The sequence below is a fragment of the Euprymna scolopes genome, chromosome 27, assembly GCF_053919585.1.
Source record: "Euprymna scolopes isolate OS-2025 chromosome 27, ASM5391958v1, whole genome shotgun sequence".
Taxonomy (NCBI): Eukaryota; Metazoa; Mollusca; class Cephalopoda; order Sepiida; family Sepiolidae; genus Euprymna; species Euprymna scolopes.
Genome location: NC_136508.1, coordinates 107,108,306 through 107,115,309, shown reverse-complemented (window position 1 = coordinate 107,115,309; position 7,004 = coordinate 107,108,306). Strand labels below are relative to the sequence as shown.

General features: G+C 31.4%; 1 long non-coding RNA gene across 1 annotated transcript in view; it reads right to left on the bottom strand.

Moving 5' to 3' along the window:
• Positions 1 to 2,634: 2,634 nt before the first annotated feature.
• The window catches only part of LOC145249052 (uncharacterized), a 30,014-nt gene continuing 25,644 nt past the window's right edge, over positions 2,635 to 7,004 (bottom strand). The window contains exon 2 of the long non-coding RNA XR_013863459.1: positions 2,635 to 6,961. This is a non-coding gene — a long non-coding RNA (uncharacterized LOC145249052). The remainder of the gene's footprint in view (positions 6,962 to 7,004) is intronic.

Here is a 7,004-nt window from a genome sequence, read left to right as displayed (position 1 = left end):
ACAAAATAAAATCTGAAGTAATGGACCACGTAACAAAATATAAATTTGTACAAAATAAAATCTGAAGAAATGAACCACGTAACAAAATATAAATTTGTACAAAATAAAATCTGAAGAAATGAACCACGTAACAAAATATAAATTTGTACAAAATAAAATCTGAAGAAATGGAACCACGTAACAAAATATAAATTTGTACAAAATAAAATCTGAAGAAATGAACCACGTAACAAAATATAAATTTGTACAAAATAAAATCTGAAGAAATGAACCCCGTAACAAAATATAAATTTGTACAAAATAAAATCTGAAGAAATGAACCACGTAACAAAATATAAATTTGTACAAAATAAAATCTGAAGTAATGAACCACGTAACAAAATATAAATTTGTACAAAATAAAATCTGAAGTAATGAACCACGTAACAAAATATAAATTTGTACAAAATAAAATCTGAAGTAATGAACCACGTAACAAAATATAAATTTGTACAAAATAAAATCTGAAGTAATGAACCACGTAACAAAATATAAATTTGTACAAAATAAAATCTGAAGAAATGAACCACGTAACAAAATATAAATTTGTACAAAATAAAATCTGAAGAAATGAACCACGTAACAAAATATAAATTTGTACAAAATAAAATCTGAAGAAATGAACCACGTAACAAAATATAAATTTGTACAAAATAAAATCTGAAGAAATGAACCACGTAACAAAATATAAATTTGTACAAAATAAAATCTGAAGAAATGAACCACGTAACAAAATATAAATTTGTACAAAATAAAATCTGAAGAAATGAACCACGTAACAAAATATAAATTTGTACAAAATAAAATCTGAAGAAATGAACCACGTAACAAAATATAAATTTGTACAAAATAAAATCTGAAGAAATGAACCACGTAACAAAATATAAATTTGTACAAAATAAAATCTGAAGAAATGAACCACGTAACAAAATATAAATTTGTACAAAATAAAATCTGAAGAAATGAACCACGTAACAAAATATAAATTTGTACAAAATAAAATCTGAAGAAATGGAACCACGTAACAAAATATAAATTTGTACAAAATAAAATCTGAAGAAATGAACCACGTAACAAAATATAAATTTGTACAAAATAAAATCTGAAGAAATGAACCACGTAACAAAATATAAATTTGTACAAAATAAAATCTGAAGAAATGAACCCCGTAACAAAATATAAATTTGTACAAAATAAAATCTGAAGTAATGAACCACGTAACAAAATATAAATTTGTACAAAATAAAATCTGAAGTAATGAACCACGTAACAAAATATAAATTTGTACAAAATAAAATCTGAAGTAATGAACCACGTAACAAAATATAAATTTGTACAAAATAAAATCTGAAGTAATGAACCACGTAACAAAATATAAATTTGTACAAAATAAAATCTGAAGAAATGAACCACGTAACAAAATATAAATTTGTACAAAATAAAATCTGAAGAAATGAACCACGTAACAAAATATAAATTTGTACAAAATAAAATCTGAAGAAATGAACCACGTAACAAAATATAAATTTGTACAAAATAAAATCTGAAGAAATGAACCACGTAACAAAATATAAATTTGTACAAAATAAAATCTGAAGAAATGAACCGCGTAACAAAATATAAATTTGTACAAAATAAAATCTGAAGAAATGAACCACGTAACAAAATATAAATTTGTACAAAATAAAATCTGAAGAAATGAACCACGTAACAAAATATAAATTTGTACAAAATAAAATCTGAAGAAATGAACCACGTAACAAAATATGAATTTGTACAAAATAAAATCTGAAGTAATGAACCACGTAACAAAATATAAATTTGTACAAAATAAAATCTGAAGAAATGAACCACGTAACAAAATATAAATTTGTACAAAATAAAATCTGAAGAAATGAACCACGTAACAAAATATAAATTTGTACAAAATAAAATCTGAAGTAATGAACCACGTAACAAAATATAAATTTGTACAAAATAAAATCTGAAGAAATGAACCACGTAACAAAATATAAATTTGGACAAAATAAAATCTGAAGAAATGAACCACGTAACAAAATATAATCTGAAGAAATGAACCACGTAACAAAATATAAATTTGTACAAAATAAAATCTGAAGAAATGAACCACGTAACAAAATATAAATTTGTACAAAATAAAATCTGAAGAAATGAACCACATAACAAAATATAAATTTATACAAAATAAAACAACTTTGAAAACGAACCATTTTTATGCTTTAATAATTTGTGGAAATGCGTGTCCTTTCTCACGCCAGCTCCACAACTCTTCTATGAAATAGGAATGGAACAAATTTTCATTAGTCGCTAATATTCTCATCTTCCTTTTCACATGTGACCAGAATCCCTCCACAGTTTATTAAATATTACTTACATATTTTTTTTATTTTAAAACTTTAATAATTTTTATTTATTTTTTAAAAATAATAATTCGTAATATTTATGGCCTGGATATTTATGAGAGGATTAGGGGGAAGGAAAGGATGCCATAGAGGCCGCAACCAAGAATACCTGAAATGAATAACGTTGCAAGTGTGTAGATTCTGACTCCATATAATTAAAGACAGACGAATATTGAAGGTTGAGAACCGATTTTATTTACTACCAACAATTTGTATTAGGAGAGGCAAAGTGTTCGTAGGATGGAATGTGATTTAACAAAGGAGATGAATTTTCATAAAATGTTTGTAGGTATGTATGAATTGACAAGGAATGAATGTTCGTAAAATGTTTGTAGGTATGTATGAATTGACAAGGAATGAATGTTCGTAAACTGTTTGTAGGTATGTATGAATTGACAAGGAATGAATGTTCGTAAACTGTTTGTAGGTATGTATGAATTGACAAGAAATGAATGTTCGTAAAATGTTTGTAGGTATGTATGAATTGACAAGGAATGAATGTTCGTAAACTGTTTGTAGGTATGTATGAATTGACAAGGAATGAATGTTCGTAAAATGTTTGTAGGTATGTATGAATTGACAAGGAATGAATGTTCGTAAAATGTAACTTATCTTTTAGACGATGGAGAGGGTCAGGGTAGGCATCTTCGTCGTCTTTCTCCTCCTCTCTTCTTTGGTTTGTGTGAATTAGGCATTGTCAGGAATTGAACGCGTTTGGCCCATAACATGAGAGCGTAGTCGGCTTCAGTTCACTGGTGCCTTATTTCTTTTTCTTCTTCATTAGCACTAGTAGCTAAGAAAAATGGAAGCCTACGGATATGCATATACCCAAGATCACTGGCGGCAGCGGTGGGATGGAAAGAGCCCAAGATGTAGAAAAGAATAACAAGTGAAAAGTTATTTGCAGAAACAGATAAGCAACTTTATTGTTCTTGTTTCAAATTCTAATTTATATGTACGTTATGTAGACGCCCCTATGTATGAGAGATAATTTAGCGGCGAATTTGAAGTTGTTTAAACTGAAATAGTATAACTACGCCATTATTATATGTTTGACGAAACAGTCATTACAATATCAGAGGGCACCTTTACTTCATATGTTGGGAGACGACACATCGAGAGTTTACTACGGGTTTCAGTTTTCAACACCCAAAGACAAATGTACACCCACTGAAATTCAGGCATTTGATAAATATGCGATAAGGGAAAACAAATGAAACCTACGAGCGTTACGTATTTCATTCTAGAAACCGAGGAGAATTAGAGACTGTGGAATCCTTCATTCCGGCACTTCGGACGTTGATAAAACCGTGCAATTTTTTGCAACAATTGTGTTTAATCAGTACTAAGAGATCACGTAGTACTGGGAGTACACAACCCCCAGACACAAGCTGAGTTATTGAAAATAAGACAGACTTACAAAAATATGTTGTCTGAAAATGCTACAGTCCAATCTAGAATCCTAAGGCCTGAAAAGGTTAACAAGGTTGATTTTAAACCCAGGGGAAAGACACAATCTGACAGAGAGTGCTGGGCATGTGCATTGCGGCATGGAGCGAGCAAAGAGTTATGTCCTGCCTTTGTAAAACCTGTTATAAATGTAAGGCGAAAACCACTTTGCCGTGAAATGCAAAGTATCAAGGAAAAAGGAGGTGCAGACTGTCAAAACCCAACATTATGAAAACCAATTGCCTTTCAGCTCGATAGTGGAGTGCCCGCGAACATACTGAATCAGAATTGGAAAAAACACTGGATCATTCAATTAAGACTCTTGTCATGTGGAATGGAACAGAAGTGAAGTCATTGGGAGAGTGTCGAGTAAAAATGATAAACCCCAAAACTGGACAAAAATATGCAGTCAAGTTTGTTATTGTGAAAGAGAATTTCCATGCCTTCCTTGGAGCAAATGCAATCCAGAAAATGGAACTTGTCACAATCAATAACGACAAATTCAAAATGATCGCCAAAGTCTCCCAAATGAATGAATTCAGCAGCTAGTACTCAGACAGCATTAATGTGGTTTTCCCCCAGTGTGAGTTTATTTGTTAGATATTAAGGAAATTAGTGATTGTCCTTTATTCACTACACTATTATAATTTCCCAGAAATAGCGAGTTCCTATCTTCTATGATTCTGTGTTCCCTGGCTACTTCAATATGTATTCTTTTAGCTGTGGTTATTACTCTCTTACAATGACTTCTAGCATCTATACATTTTTTGCCCATTTGCATTTGAATTATGACTTATGAACTGGCGAAGTGAATGCTGTGTTTGTGCAATGGCAGCTGCAAAATCTGTAATGAACTGTGGTGAATTGGCTTCTGCAATGAACTGGCTATAATCTGGAGGAATGTGCTTCAATGACCGCTTTGCATAGTTTAGTTGTCTCATAAAACGAGCGCAGACACAGAGTCGACTGTAGTAACAGAAACGTTTCGATGTAGCACACGCAAACCTGCAAACGGGTGGATAAGGCTATATAGTCGTCTTCCTTCTGATCGAACAGCCAAGGAACTTGACAGACCCTTGAGTAACTGAGCAGCCCTTTCAAGGAATGCACTGTTTTCCTCCATACCATGAAAAGCAGCTGTAAGCAGTGCACTGAAAAGTGACTGCTTCAAGTTTGATGCAAGCAAGTTTACAATTAGGGATGCTTACTTCAAATTGAGTTGCTATTTTCTCCCTCTTATCCCATATATGTTCAGCTTAATATCCTCGTTTTCGAGGTATGTAGCTGTAAAATTTCCAAGTCATAGTGGATGATGTCTAACTTATTTCAAACCGTTCTTCCTAGTACATGTTCCACAGACTTGCAACTACATTTGATATGCAAGTTTTTGCAGATTTTCCAGTGGAGTTATGTACACACTCCATTGTGTCGCATTGTATAGTAGTCATTCCCAAACGTTACAAATAGATGTAATGTGATGCACACTCTTTACTTCTGTGTGGCAGAACCAGCAATTGTTGTTATTGTTGAGTGAGTTCTCATGTGTCTCATTAAATTTGATTTGTCAGAACTAGAATAATTACACACTTCACAACAATGTGGCTTTTCACCAGTGTGAGTTCTCATGTGTTTCATTAAATTTGATTTGTCAGAACTAGAATAATTACACACTTCACAACAATGTGGCTTTTCACCAGTGTGAGTTCTCATATGAAATACTAACTTTGATTTTTGAGAACAAGAATATTCACACACTTCACAAGTATATGGCTTTTCGCCAGTGTGAGTTCTCATATGTATTACTAACTTCGATTTATGAGAACAACAATGTCCACACACTTCACAAATATGTGGCTTTTCGCGAGTGTGAGTTCTCATATGGTTGACTAAGCCTGATTTTTGATAACTGGAATATCCACGTATTTCACAAGAATGTTGCTTTTCCCCCGTGTGAGTTCTCATATGTCTCACTAAAGATGTTTTGTCCGAACAAGAATATTCACACACTTCACAAGAATATGGTTTCTCCCCAGTGTGACTTCTTACATGTATTACTAACTTTGATTTTTGAGAACAAGAATATCCACACACTTCACACGTATGTGGCCTTTCCCCAGTGTGAGTTCTCATATGTACGACTAACCCTGATGAGTTAGAAAAAGAATGTCCACATAGTTCACAAGTATATGGCTTTTCACCAGTGTGAGTTCTGATATGCTTCACTAAATTTGATTTTTCAGAAAAAGAATATGTGCATACTTCACAAGTATGTGGCTTTTCACCAGTGTGAGTTCGCACATGTTTCATTAACGTTGATTTTCTATCACAAGAATAATCGCACACTTCACAATAATGTGGATTTTCCATCGTGCGAGTTCTAATTTTTGTAACTAACGTTTAATTATTGAAATAAAAATATTACCACACTTGAAGAATTTAGCTTTTCTCAAGTGTGAATTATAATATGTTTAACTAAATCTGATACTTGATAACAACACACTTTATTTTTCTCTAGGATGTGTGTTTTTATGTTTTATCATTTATATCTATCCACTTCATATTAAATCTACATAAATGTGGCATTTCCAATAAATGATTTTTTTCCAATTTTCTTCATTTGAAGATTGTAACGCTGGGTTAATTAATTAATGTCTCAATAAATAGTTTTTCAGACCAGAAATATACTACACACATTGGTTATAACTTTTTTATCCAATTTTCTTATTTACTTGTTAAAACTGAAGATAAAGCAGCCTAGCAGATGCGAAAAATTTGTCCACAGTTTTATATATTTCAACTGAGCGATCTTTGCAAATTGCTATATCAAAGGATTTAGCATTTCTACGAAAGTTTTCTTAGTTTTTCTATAGTTTCCGGTATTGTAGAAAATATTGTCTTCTTAAAGCCATATACTTTTCTTTCCAAATTGTTTTTTACTTTTTGATCTATTATGGTATTTTTGTTTATTTGAACAAAAGTTTATTACCTTTAAGATGTCTTATGTTTTCAAATGATTTTACAATTGAATACTAGGGTCCACCCAGGAACATCTGTAACATAAAATGAAATTCAATATTTTTAGTATTTACATTC